This window comes from Camarhynchus parvulus, chromosome 3, assembly GCF_901933205.1.
Source record: "Camarhynchus parvulus chromosome 3, STF_HiC, whole genome shotgun sequence".
Taxonomy (NCBI): domain Eukaryota; kingdom Metazoa; phylum Chordata; class Aves; order Passeriformes; family Thraupidae; genus Camarhynchus; species Camarhynchus parvulus.
The window spans coordinates 31,479,292-31,494,770 of NC_044573.1; positions in this window are offsets into that span (position 1 = coordinate 31,479,292).

A 15,479-nucleotide genomic window follows, 5' to 3' on the forward strand; every position below is an offset into this window, starting at 1 on the left:
ATAGGATGACAGCTATTGATCTCAGAATATTGGGTTTTGTCATCCTTCCTCACCTAAAGCCATGTGTGTGGCTCGCCATGAAGCCATTCATTCAGGCTATATCCCATGGACTGATTTCCTGACCTGACCTCATCCTGAACCTGTCCCTAATCCTGATTACCTTCCCCAGACCTGAGTCTTGCCCTCATCCATGAGCTGATGGCCCAGCCAGGTTGTCCTGCTTGTCCCCCAGCCTGCCCTGCTCTCTGACAGGAGCAGTGGGACAGACTCTGGCTGGCCGTGCCCTGCCCTGCCCTGCCAGCCCAGGAAGCCCCTGCAGTTCCCAGTTCCCTGGGATGCCAGGGAGCAGCCAGCACACATGTGCCTGGAAATGGCAAAACTACCTTGCCTCAAAACCCTCTCTGTGAATCAGATCTGTGGTGGAAGTAAAAGCTAAAATCAAAGTCTGGTTTTTGTTTTGTTTGGTTTGTAGTTTTTTGTGTGACCTGCAGCTGCATGTTGTCATCCTTACTTTTTCTTTGTGTCCTTAGCTGTTTGTATAGAGTCATTAAAGGAAGATATTCATGGAGTATTCACTCACTGGGAAATCTTATCAGCATTAGAAAAAGTCTGTGTCTTGGAAACTCGGTATTTATAACTCTTATCTGGAAACCTGGGAAAAAAAGTGCTGTATCATTTTACTCTAAATTATGATACTGCTCTAGCATGATTTACTTTAACTCTTCTATGAGATATACGGTTTTGGAAAACCAAACAAGAAATAGAAGATTTTGCATTTTGAAATCTTGTTATGATTTGGTGATATTTAATGCTTCCATTGTGAAGGTAGACATAGTTTTTTTAATATTGGTTGGCTGTATGGTGAACACAAGTCCCTCCGTCTGGGGAAGATAATTTAACTCTACAATCTGAAATATATGATATCGCTAAAAATTAAATATTTTCTCTGCATATACTGCCTTATAGAATTACATTAAATTCCAATAACATTCTTGAAGTATAAGTCTGAGTAACTTTGTTGACTTCAGTCTGGAGACCTGGAAATTCTAGCACTTACATATTTTCATGTTTTCTACTGTCATCAACATGGCAGTCTTCCCAATATCTGTATGGATGACAAAATTATATCCCCCGTTACTTCCCCCAAAAAGATATTGATCAGCTTAATAGATTTTGGCACTATGCCCAGAACTTCCTTTAATAAATAATTTTCCTACTCTCTAAAGATTTTTTGTCTTGGATTTACACAGTTTTTATAACAAGCCTCTTTGATTAAAAGCACTATTAAGTATGGTTAAGAATGAATGGAAACAAATTTAAGCAATTCATCATTTTCTATTCCACAAGCCAATATTGGTAAGTATAGAATAGCTCTGACTGTCCCTTACTGGGTAATTTTTCACAGCATAATACCTGTCCAACCTGGAAAACAGCCACAGGATATGTTGCAAAATTCCATTCCCTGGCATTTTTGTAGCTATCATGCTTTATGAGTCTGCAGAGGGTGTTGACTGTTCTCTGTGGAATTTACTTCTTGCAGACTGTGAATAGCAAGTTTACCCTGTCTCTCTCTAAATGACCTTGTTATACTTGCAGTCTTTTCACTAACACAGACTAGGTTTCCTTTTTGAAGGTAGGTGTTTCTGAACTCAAACACCAAATGGAAGCACAGTTTTTAGGAATGAGTGTGTGCATACTCAGGCGTGTGGTCTGCAAATTCAGAGAGGGCAAATTGCTATTCTTTCCTCCTTGCTGTCTTGTGTAATGTAGCCAAGCCACAAACACCTGTTCTATTCTGTGCCTGTGAGTATTCTCTGATGTCAGGATTCAAACCTGAAGGGTTTTTAAGAGATGGACAGACTGACAGATAGATAATTATGTCTATGGTGGGTTGATCCTCTCTGACCCTAAGCCCCTACCCAGTCACTTGCTCACTTCCCCCAGAGGACTGGGGGAGACAATCAAAAAAGACAGAAGTGAGATTAAAAACCCCAAATGTCAACATAAGGACAATGTAATAAGTGAAGGAAATGGAAAAAACCAAGAAAACAAGCACAAAAAATACTAAAACAGAAAACTACCCGAGTGATACAAAAGCAATCACTCACCACCAGCACACCAATGCCCAGATAGTCACTGAAAAACAGTTATTTTGGAACAATAACTCTATTTTGCTGCTTAGCATGATACTGTATGGTCTAGGTCAGCCGTCCTGGGGGTGTGCCCCTTCCCAACCTCTTGTTCATGTTTAGCCTTCTCCACTGGAATCACAAAGAGAAACAGAGAAGACTTTGGCACTGTATAAAAAACGTTCAGCAGTAGCTGAAACACTGTTTTAGTCAACCATTTAAAATACAGTACCAAAGAGGCTGCTGTGGAAAAAAAAATATCTCCTTCCCAGAAAAACCCAGAATAGTGCTTTTCAAGAAATGAGCATGCACAGTTTTTCTCCTGAACAACCCAAAGAGCAGAATTTGTTTTAGTCTACTGTGTGTAGCTTTTTTGGCTTAATACACTGAGGATATTTCTTTGGCAAAACCAGGTGTATTTTGGTGATATTCTGCTTAAGCACGGTCTTAGTATTTCTGTTTTATTTCTGTTTGTGAGAGTAATCAGAAAAATAAAAGAAGAATCTATAATATGAGAAAATAGAAATAAAACTAACAGAGTGGTCATTAAAAGTCTTTGCTGAAAAATATGATGTCCTAGTCCCTGTCCTGTCAATCTTTTTTTCACTGAAGAACTGCAGCATAGCAGAATCACGCTTATCTGTAGACAGGACTTAGCTAAGAGCAGCTGCTTCTTCCAAGAAACTAGATGGGCAGGCTATCTTCTATTCTTGTAAATTAAACAGAGACAGTGAATGGTTCATTGGCCCAGAATTCTAACAACTTGGGCTGCATTCACACTGACTAGCATCTGGCCAACAGTTACCTCTGGCTTCTACAAGGAGTTCAATTTTCAGTTCTCAGAGGCCATGCTGCCACACCTCAGAGAGGTGTTTTTGTAGCATGAGACAAAATATGTCTCTTCCTGCCTCTTTGAGGTAGGAGCATCTGACAAAGCTTGCTTGGCAGTGCTGAAGGATAGTGAAGGGACAAAGGAAGTAAACCTAAAGCAGTGATGTTCACATAATGTATTGAAAATGACCTCTAGCATGTGCTTTTCCCTGGACTGTTCCTGGGCTTTGTCTCACAGTGCTAGTTGTCACAAATCAAAATTATGTTAGGAGCTAAGCAGTGGGAAGGATAAATTATACTTTACTCAATCTCATGTCTTAATCCAGATGGTTTTGTGCCAGAGACAAAGCCATGGGGTCTGAAAAAGACCTTTTGCACCCCAGCAACAAATGTGCTTTTCTCTTGCCATCTCAGATACAGCTTTCCCAGACCACTACAGCTGCATGGCTAATAAACCACTGGCAAGCAACTCTTTCATTGTTAGGGATGAAGAGTTACATTGCTATTGCCAACTGGCAACTCTTATTTTAGGAAAGTACCTGATATTAATTATGGTTTTCAGATTAAGTAGCTTTCCCCCTGTAGCATAAGTCAGATGGATATAGTTTGGGCTCAGACAAAAGCCAAGATGCTTGTCAATCAAGAGGAATACTGTGTCGTGGATTTGGGAAACCACATGAACATCACTGCAGAGCACTGCCAAGTTGCAGCGCAGGATTGTCAGAACATCTGGCATTTATATTCTTTGATTTTGTCAGTGATGAAGCAATCATAAAGGTGCTTTTGACTCCCTTTGTTTTGTGACTTTCTTTTCTTTCCCACCTGCTAGCAAAAGCCTGTCTACAAACCATACAACTGCAAAGAAATGCAAATATGCTTTCAGCATTTGGTACTCTTTGAGAGGCTGAAGGAAAAATGACACTTGATTCAGAAACACAACATTTAAATATTACAAACACATTTAAATATTACAGAACTACAAGTTCACACCAAGATACCATGTCTCCAAAACTAAAGAGAAATACTTAGCATGCTAAAGTTCTCTGCTGAAGGAATTTTTCACCAGTTCACATAAGGGGCCTCTCCCAGGCAACATGGAGCTAGGGTCAAGGAAAATTAGATGCTGTGTAAGATAATATCTAGGCCATGTGGTGGTTATAATGAGCAATTGATTGCTAATGCTTGTACTGTTTATGGGTTGTGAAATGCCTTGGGACATGTTTTAATGATATGTTACAGGGTACTGAAACGCCTGTTGTGCTTATTTTAGACTCCTGGCGTGAAAGGACTGCCAATCTGCAAGGGTTACAGTATGCTAAATTGATTTTATAGATTGTGTTGGCAAAGGTCAATTCATTTAGCAAATAAAATATCATTTAATTTTGTCTTCAACCTTGCTTATTAGAGGCACTGTGTGCCATTTAATTGGTTCATGTAAATTGTGTGAGCTTTTGTGTGTGTCTGCACATTTTAATAAAAACTTTTTGCAGATCAGGGGCTTCCTCTTTCTTGCATTTATAGTGCTGAGAACATGTGCCTGAACATGGTAACTTAGGAAAATCTTGATGACAAGTAAATGTACTTCATCCACTAAACAAGCTTCAACTTGTAACTCAAAAATGAATGTGAAGGCATCTTTGGTAGAAACAGAGAAGAATTTCCTGGTAGATCAGTACTGAATTCAGTACAAAGGGAAATTTTGTGTTTTGCCAAGTATCTTTGGCTTAATTATTCTGCATCTCTACCCCAACACTGTATTTCCAGCATTACCCACCCCAAGGTGGTCACTCCCCATGATAAAAGAAACTGTGAAAAACACAACCCAAGCACTAAATGTACTGCTACTTCATAAATGTAGCAGCAGCCTTAATGCATTGTAGGCCAGTTGGGAATTGTTGTGAAGATCAGATGCTGGGAGCACTGTCAATCACATCTTCAAATTGCACAAATAGGAGGCTTTGTTGGACTGCAGGCTAATGTTTCTTGTCTTTCACGATTGTTCATTTGGCACTGTTACCCAAACCAATGAAAGCCCAGCTTAGTGAGATTGCATTATGAAGACTGATTGCTTTGTTACTGAAGCCAAAATTATGGTGCTTGGCCTATTCTCTTCACCTGTTCACCAGAGACAAAGTATCCCTTTCTGAGCAATTATCTGCATTGGAACACATCCTTGGCTTTCTATAATGAGTGCTACCTGGACATCAGAAATCAGCAGGTCCTTGCTGGTACTCTGTAGGAAAAAACATGGCTTTAATGCTAAATAAGGCTCTCTAAAATGGCATCCAACTTCCACTAAGAAGAAGGACAGAGTGGTCAGAAGACACAGAACCAAGAATCTGTAAGGATAATAAGGGCTGGGATTGTCTGTCCTTGAGGCAGTCACTTTCATCTTCTTGACAGTCTTATTGCAAGCTGAATGTGTACAGAAGTGAAAGTAAGAGACTGGCATGTACTTGAGCCTTGAGGAAAAAGCCTCAGTACAGAGCCTGAAACATCATTGCTGCATTATTGGCATAATTTAAGTGAAAACCAGGCTGTTCCTGTGAGAAGTGACTTTGAGGAGAAAAATCACCTCATACAATTTTACAGATAAATTCTGTAGGCAGGTAACTATAGTGGCTCCCAGGTCTTTGGCCTCCTTAGCTTGAACAGGTGAAGAAATGCATGCAGTGAAAAATTATTGTTTTTAAAGAGAAGAACACTAATGCCTTTGATATGTAAATATTCCTTGCTTTCTTTGTGTTAAAGAATTTGAATTCCCTTCTGATTTGGTGAATGTTATTTAATCCACAGTTCCATGAAATACAGTTGGAATCAATTCACTTTACTGAAAAGTAGGGCGTGTCTCCATCCTCTACCCCAGTCTAATGTCAGGAGCCAACTCTGTACAGGAAGAGCATCAGACCCCTAACTTGCATATGTGAGATTAACTTGTTGGTTTGGAACCAAGGAAAGGTAAAATTTCAATGGGGTTGCACCACTACAAAACTACTGTGAGGAAGAGCAGAGGGGGTACAGATATTGCTCTCTGTCTCACATTGTTGAGAGTACCTCAAGTCAGAGTTGATCCTCAGTTGCTCTGCCTCCGTATTTAGCTTTGCAACTGTTTACTATCCCACAGACAGAAAGGGGATGACTAATTCAAGAACTTTCTTTTATTAATGACCTCAGTATTTAATCAGCAGATGTTTACTTCATATACATTTCAACTATTTAAAGATATTCCTCTTGCTTATCTTTGAAGTTCCTTGTTTATTCCTCATTGTGTGTGACATGTTTAGATATACTATGCTAATTTAGGTTTTTTTCCAAGTCTGTGGCATGAGAACAGATCTGAAAGCTACTTTTCATTGTATTTTTATATTCTCATAGCTGAGAGATAATCAGCCAGATTCTTCCAGAAGCTCTGGAGCCTGTAGTACTGTCAGCAGAAAGAAGATGAGCATGGTTACATCCCAGAGCACTCAGAGTCTGCAAATGGGCTATACCATGACAGTCTGTAAAGAGGTGCTGCAGGAGGCAGCCTGACAATCCCTCCACTGCGCTCTCCTGATGTGAATTGCCTTGTTAGAGGCTTGAAGCATGGCCATGATACCACCGAACAGCACTGCACATATACTAAGACATCCTAATAAAGCTTACATTGAAGTGTCCCTAGGGGCAAGAGAGCCTTCAGCTGATGGTTTAACTGCATTTATTTGGTGAGAAGTAGTGAATTATTGCTGCTATGAAGCATGAATATTTTATGGGTAGTGATATTTGTTAAAAACAAGTGTTTGGAAGATTTCAGGTAGCAAGGAGAGAGTTAATGCCAGGCTTTACAGTGTTGAAACACAAATCAGGTATTCCTTGACGTAAATGATAGAACAACACTAACTTTCCCCAGAGAAATGAATCTTACTGACACTATGACTCTTCTGGGGTATTCATTATGCTCTGGGATGAAAATATATCTGTTTTGTTTTTTAAAATCTGGTTATCTGAAGACCAGGTATTTTGCTTGGTGTAACAAATTACCCATTATGCAGATCACAGACAGATTTTAATAGTGCTGGCATCTGGAGTATGTTAATGAGACATATATCAACAATATCCTTATATCAGAATCACAACATTTGTTTAATTCTATCTTTCATGGCAGTGGAATATGCTTCAACACAGAAATATTTTTAAATTTTATAAGAATGCATTCAAGCATTAACTTTCAGGGTATCAGTCATTATCTGTGATTAATGACCAACTTGTAATAAACAGCTCAAAGTAAAGACAAAATTAATGTTGCAGCCAAACATCAGCAGATAAAATTTGTCTGAGCAGCTGTGTTTCTAAATCAACTGCCACCTAAAATGTCACATAATCCATGTGATATCATGAAGTAGATGTTTTGCTCAAAAGAGGATCAAATGATAAGTATGCTCTGTTGTTAAACTGGAACTGCCCTTCTGAGGATTTCTTTCTTTTGCTGACATGTAGCTGGTCTGTTGGTGAACCTGTGCTGAAGTTTTTTCACTGTAGATGACAGCTCAGACACTGGGCATTCCTCAAAGACAAAAAGAAGCTCAAGATGCAAAGTTATCATTGCTTATATGACAGTTTACATGGGATAAGCATGTTGATACAGAATATTACCATGGGGCTTTTTCATAAGTAAATAGGGAGCAGGAAAACAGATTTCACTGGTATAGTTTCCCCAAGAATTAGACTAGGGAAAAAGTAGTGGATGCAACTGAAGAACATGCATGATTTCTAAAACCCTGCATTTGCCATTATTTCACTTTCCTCTTTCTCTAAACTTCAGCTAACATATTTGAATTATTTTTTTGTGGGAAACAAAATTCTTTTAGGTACAAAAGAAAATACTTTGGGTGATGTGACTGATACTAAGATTTTAGAAAACTATCTTCAAAATCTAAAAAATATAATTTTGTTCTCAGAGCCCCTAATTTATATGAATGCTACCATCAAGGAATGAACACAATAAAACACAGCAGACTCATATGATGGGAAACTTACTAAGCTGGGCTACTGCCTAGAAAAGAATTACAGCAGCACCTTGTTACAAGCTACTACCCAAGCCACACAGAGCTTCTGTGAGTTGCTGATAGCAAAGAGAATGAGGAAAAGTGTTGCATCAAGCAAGTCTGGCATCAGAATAAGCCATCTTTTTCTCTCCAGTTTGAACCTTCTTGGAGGCATTTGGGTCACAGTTTCAGGACAAAGGTAGCAAATGTTTTCCTCACGTAAAATAGCCCATACCAGTGACATCATTTCATGGACTGCAAATTAAACAAGGAACATTGTCAACAAAGCCTACACTGTAGAATGACACAGTGTGTGAAAGAGATTGCTGTGGCTGTGTTACCTGAAACAGGAATGTCTATACCAGTGAAGTTCTTCCTCACGGGTAGTTAAACTCTGCATGCTACTGTCACACAAAGTTAATTTGTATGGCTTGAACTACCAATCAATAATTTTTCCATTAACTTTGCAGTAATGAAAGGTACTGGAGTAAAACTATTGATATATTTGATAGCCAATTCCAAAATAATAGTTTTATAAAGGATTTTGGTTGACATTATTTATCACCTATGAGGAAGGTTTAAGTTGCCTATGGAAGCAAAAGAAGCCCCTTAACCTTTAGTGCACAGAATCTTTCTTCATTGTGATTTTCATCTGTCTGGGTGTTCTCTTTATCTTCTATGATTTTTCTTTACTGATAAAGGTGTAGATTTTTATTATTTCACCTGAGTGAAAATATCTGTTCTTAACAAGTAATCAGAGGAAAACCATAAGTATGCCATTTCTCAGATTCTGGAAAAGGGATCAGATGAATGCCTCTTAGAAGAGATCTAACATCTGATCCTAAATTCCTTGACCAAATCTTCCACTGGCTTCAAAGAAATTTTGAGGATTATAAGAAAAATGAATGAAAAGCCCTAAAAAGACAGATTATCTCCATTTTGTCAGAGTTCCTTGTAGGCTACTCATGAATGACTTTTCTTTCTAACTAATTTTGTCCCCACTGAACAGAACAAGACGTCTCATTTTTCTAAGACATACATGTTCTTCATCCTGGGTAGAAGCAGCCTGTAGAACACAAACCAACAAATCTTGACTCCTTCCCATGGTCAGATACAGATGAAAAGCAAGATTCATCTTTGGTTTCTCTTCCAGAGGACAAAGGATAAACTCATCACTGATCCAAAAAAGGAATACTGACACATGTCTCTGTTTACCACAACCTGTACCATGTGGTCATCTCCATCTGTTTTCCTTTTCTTATGAGTATATAAAATGAGAGAATCAGAATCACCCTCAGCAAGATTTAAGCCCATCTTTAAAAAATCTCTGGTAAAAAGATACTACCAATGGTGGTGGTCCCCACAGCTTTTCCCTGCTTCAAGAACTGGGACAGTCCTTTTAATTCCTACCCAAAGATCACAGCAGAACTGTTAGCTTATTCCTGAAGGTTAAAAATTCAAGACAATCCCAGACTTGGTAAAATCAAGTCATATTTCAGAATTAAGGTGAAGAATGAATACAACTGCAGAGATGAAACTCTAATTTTAAAATTGCACCAACTGTAAAGGTCTTTTACCAAAATCAGTTTCTGTAATGTGAAAGAAAAAGAACTGTTGTTGAATTAATAACCTTTTTTCCCCGGATTTTATCTGAATCTGAATTTCCACTTAATATATGCTATTATAAAAGTCCAGTCCCACATCTCAGGACAAAAATACATAATACATAAAGAATAAAAGTAATGGGGGGGAATGGAAAGCCACTTAATTCGTCTAAGATCAAGATCAGTTTTCCTGCACAGTAGAATTCAAAATGAACCTGATGTGCTGAGTCTCCTGTGAATTTCCTGCTCCAGTACAGAACAGCTTTACCAAGAACAAAAATTATTTCTATACTTCTGTAAGCTTTTTAATGTGCCTGGCTTTTTCCAGTGAGCTGAGAAGTTAGGGTAAATTGAGTGCTTATGCTATTAATAAAAGAAATGCAACACCTTCTCCATGATAGAGCTCAATCCTGGGTTTTAATATGTATTAGCACTCTGCCTTCAATTCAGAACTTGAAATTACTTCTGAAAATCAAAGTTCCCAGCAGTTTGAAATCCCAAAAACAAGCTCTTTCTCAGTATACAAATACCAGACTCTTGTGGTAAACAACAGCAGAAAATAGGTAAAGATAGCCATGAGCAAAAGAGAACTGTAAGCTAATCTCTGCATGTGTCTTCCTCAAGAAGGCATAAAAATCTTGGAAAAGAAAGTGAATGCACTGGAAATTGTTGAAAAAGAAGGTGCTTCCCACAAATGAGAAAACAAATCTCTGAAATGTGCTGCTAGTCACAGTGCATTGCAGAAATTCATATGCAAGATAGCAATTTCTCTAAGCTGCAGTGGGTTTCTCAGCCAGAATATGGTTTATTCATAAAGAATGGCAGGAGAAGGGGCAGGGCAAGGGGAAACGGCAGTAGTTAGGAATAGAAGCACCTATTCATGGCTTAAAATAAAGACAAAAGATACACAACACACAAAAGAGTGTTCTGGGCTCTGACTCATTGCTTTTTTTCAAATTTCAGGAAAAAGCATCTGAAAGCACCTTATTGAGATACTGGAGGAAGTCTACCCCTCTCTACCTGCAAACTAAAATCCTTGTTATCTGTTCTGCACAGACCACTTTTTTTGTCATTTAAGAGTAATGTTCCTAAGGTACATTGCACGTTCCTTTGAATATGAGGTCCTAGATAACAGAAACTGCTTCAAAGAGGCACTAAAGTGTATGGTCTGGCCTGACTTTCACCATCTTCAAGCACAAAACAGATAAGAACATACAGATGGTGGTCAGACACACATCTTGATGCTTTTCTCTCTCCATCCCTGCCTTGAATACCAGTACATAAACATCAAGTATCAAATGTAACTATATTATGCACAAGGAAAGAATCTCAGAAAAAGCATCCACACAGCTCTAATCCTATATATCATATGTGGGACTTGTACACACTGGCATGTGTACATACACACATGCACACACAGAGCAATTAACTATGTAATTACTAGCTGGTCCCCTTCTATAACTTGCTGTTTGTCCATGCATTTGCTCTAACCATGAGCTGAAACTTTAGACCAATGTGCCATCTAGTGACAATGCAGATGATCCTGAAAACCAAACTCAGACTCTACCATTTTATCTGAAATAGAAATCACTTCCTTCTGCCACAGGACCTCAATTCTCCTTGGAAGAGATTTGTGTTTTCTGGATTTTACTTGGTGCTGTAGGAGAATCTGTGGAGTCTGTAGTCATGAATTTCCATACAAACTTGTTTGTTTTGAAACACTGCTTAGCCTGCAAGAGAAAACTCTGTAACTCCTATTTACAGCATTTCAAGTTCTGTTAAATACCCACATTCTTCGAAAATCCTGCTTTAGTCATCCATGAATCTCATGGGTATTCCCGAGGGTATGCCAGATGTGCAGGATGAAAGTTGTGTTCTTGCAGCCCAGAAAGCCGACCATATCCTGGGCTGCATCCAAAGCAGTGTGGCCAGCAGGTCAAGGAAGAGGACTCTGCCACTCTGCTCTGGTGATATTCAACCTGGAGTGCTACACCTACCTCTGGGGTTTTCAGCACAGGGAGGACATGGAACTGATGAAGCAAGTCCAGAGGAGCACCAGCAAAATAACTAGAGAGATGGAGCACGTCTTATATGAGGAAAGGCTGAGAGAATTGGTGTTTTCTAGCCTAGAGAAAAGAAAGCCCCAGGGAGACCTTATAGCAGCCTTCCAGTACCTAAAGGGGCCCAAAAAGAGAATAGAAGAGAGACTTTTGCATAGGCATGTACTGACAGGACAAGAGAAGAATGGTCTTAAGATGAAGGAGAGTAAATTTAGATTAGGTATTAGGAAGAAATTCTTCAGTATGAGAGAGGCGAGGCACTGGAACAGGCTGTCCAAAGTTGTGGGTGTCCCATCCCTGGAAGTGTTCAAGGCCAGGCTGGATGGGGCTTTCAACAACCAAGCTTAGTGGATGCTGTCCGTTGTGTCCCATGGCAGGAGCATTGGAATGAGATCTTTAAGGTCCCTTCCAGCCTTAGCCATTCTATGATTCTGTGATTTTTATGATTTTATATTAGAGTCCTTTCCTTTTCTTCTCCTTTTCTTGACTGCAGCTAGAACAGCTTGATTAGTTTATAATGGTGTTCATTTATATTTGAAAATGTCCAATTGCCAGGAAATCGGTGCAGGGAAAGCAGATGATGAAAGAGAGATTAACATTTTATTCTGAAAAATGCTCTTAATTTAAATATTAGCAGGAGGTGATCATTCAGCAGAGTAATACCATCATCTGTACTGCAACCATATCTAAACCAGTGAAAAGATAACAGGAAGCTGACAGAAGTCCATGAGTTTAATTTACATTATTTTTAAATTTGCATGGGGCTTTATTTTAAATAAAATGTTGATCAACATAGTTATATATGGGTTCTGTTTATGTTAAACTTAAATACATGTCAACATATATATGTATATATATCCATGTAACATATGTGTGTGTGTGTGTTTGTGTTTGTGTTTAAAAAAAGACACCTGCCAAATTAACGTCTAAATATAGACGAATGAATCACATGAATTCTTGACTGGAGGTTTCTAGTGGTGAATGCAAGAGAGAGAGGCAGAACACAGCAGTTCCAGGAAGGTATCAGTACAAGACAGCTCGTGTAGATCAGAACTGGGATGATACCACACTGAACAGTCTACCAACAGAGGAACTGACTAAAAGTTGCTTAAACATGGATAAAGGTCAAGAAAATAAATCAGTTGTTGTCAATCATAAGAAGACAATCCCTACTCAAACTTTTTTTAATTGAAGTTGTTCATTCAGCTGCTACTAAAGCTCAACATGATCAGAAGAGCTGATCCAAGCTGGAATGTACCTGAGAAGCTCAAAAAAGAAACAATTAACAAAAGAAACAACAGAAAAATAATTACCAGTCTGCTCTGGTAATAGAAATGTCCACTATCACAGCAATGAAGTTGTCGTTCTAGATGCTGTTTTGTCTAAAGAATAAATTCATTCATCTCAGCTAATGTCAAAATCAGGATCTAGAGCAAAGATATATAAAAAAGTGATTATTGTAACTGTTTCTACTGCCACAAAGGCTTTGAAGTGACCAGAGACTTTGTTTACCTCTAATTTTGGCATCCAAAGATTCGACTTTACAGGATGTGCTTAGCTTTGTCATTTTTGAAAATTTCACCATAGATCTACATAGCATGTTGGTTTTGGGTTTTTTTTTTTTGCTACACAGGGCAATGTACTGATCAGGTCTATTTAAAATGCCAGTTTTCTAAAGCAACTCAAATTTTGAATACACTAAAAAATCAAATCTTTTAAAACACATTTTCCTTTTAGTCATGTGTCCAGTACAATCACCAAGAGAATTTGCAAATCCATAAGAAATTCTAAAACAAAAAAGTGTAGCTTTTAAAAATGGACTTGATGAATTGATGCATATCTAAGAGAAACATCATGGGCCAGACTAGCTGTGTTTGTGTGCTGTATTTTGCTATCATTTCTCAGTTGATACCATCAAACTTAAAAAACCCAAGGAGCAGATCACTGTTTGGGGTGACAAGTGATACCAGTTCCAAGCCTGCAGTTAAAAAAGCAGTAGCTCAGAAGTAAAACTGTTCTCTCACAGGCTTTCTTGAGTGTAACAGCCATAAAAGAAGAAATATTGTTTCATCTTCTGAGCTGAAGTTTCTAGATGGAGGATGTTTAGCAGTGAAGACAGAAAGATATTTATAGTTTACAGGGGCACAGTTTTCCCTTCCAAGCAGGACTTGGAGCACTGTATTGACTCAATCTCTATTCTGAATACTTCGGACTACACACTTCAGTCAAAGAATGCAGAACTTTACTAGACAGGCCCTCAGAAATTCACTTATTCCAGAGCCAAGGCAGAAAAATAGGCAGAAAGGGTCATGGTAGCACACTCTTTAACAAATATGCGGCATACCATGATTTCTTGCAGGGCTGTGAAAGTCCAGGTCGGCATGAAATCCTCTCTCCCTACTCTGGGGCAGTCTAGGGCAGCCAGCCAGAGCTCATAGTCTCAGCCAGGTCTTTTCCTGGGAATCAGACACAATGATGGACCGACCCCCTCCTCTCATCTACTTCACCTCATCTCAAGGTGTAATAGGATGGGATAACAGCTGAGTGATAACAGCAAGTCATTAAAGCTGACATGAGCAGCATGCAGGTGGAAATATCTCATCATAGTTGATGTCTCTCCTGGAAAGGAATTAGACCTGTGAAAATGGACAGCTGCAGACGAATTTCAGACATCACTGCAGCAAAGAGCAGATATAATAGTGAAAGAGCTGTACAACCTGCCATGCATCTTTACGCAAACAGGCAAATAGAGAAGGTCAGATTTGCATCTATTATTTCTGTTTCCCTTTGGGAAACACCTTTTTTGATAGCATAGGTCCAGGTAGGAACATTATGTTACTATAACTGTAACATTTGCACTCCCAGTAAAGCTGTGGCTTGATTTGTAGTCCTTAAGTTTACGATGCTCCACAAGCTGAAGTAATGCACTCCAAGTGTCCCAAGACACCAAGGGCATCCTGGATCAGACTACAGGAGGTTAGTCAGATCCCAATGAGATTCTCTCCCGTGATTTCTCTTACCCAAACCTATGAAACTACCAATGCTGTATAGAAGGATGAGCAGACACCCCAGTGAGCTCAGCTGGAGTTCAATGAAAACATTTGGAGTTATTTGCATGTTTGATGGACTTGAGGTAGCTCCCTACTAGCAGCAAAAGATAATAATGGCTAGAGCGAGCCAGGGCAAGTGCATTAGTAAGGATGAGGAAACATCATACATGGAGGGCCCTACATCCACTAAATCACCCAGGATTTGAGAATCCCTGAAGAAGACAACACTGGAGTTTTAGTGTATGTTGCTATATGAACAGCAGCTTCAATGTCTTTTAAATCCAAGACCCATTTTTAAGAATTTTGATGTCTACTTGAATCAAGAAAGGCAATTTTGCAGTTTTAAAAAGCACAGAACTCTCCAGCTGCCAATTACAAAACCAGGCTGAGTCACTTACTGTATCAGGTTTGGTATTTATAAATAATTCTGCATGGATGTATATAGGACAAAGCACAGTTCAGCCATCTGCCACACAGCTGGATGGCTTGTGTCACACGCTGACTGATTGGAAAGCTGACAGGTGTAGCTTTTGTGAAAGAAAGAGGGAGCAAAAAGGAGAAATGGGGAGAAGAGAAGAAACATCAGTGTGAGGGCATAAAATCTCCACAGTCTTTCCTAGTTTATGTTTTCATTTCTATTTTCATCAGCAATGTGAGATTTCAGCACCTCCCAGATGTTCACTCAGCAGCAGAGCTAGTGCATCTGATGTGTGTAAGATTGGTGTGCTGGCTTTTTTTGAGCTCTTTGTACTGAAGAGTTGCACACAGTGGAGGTGACAGA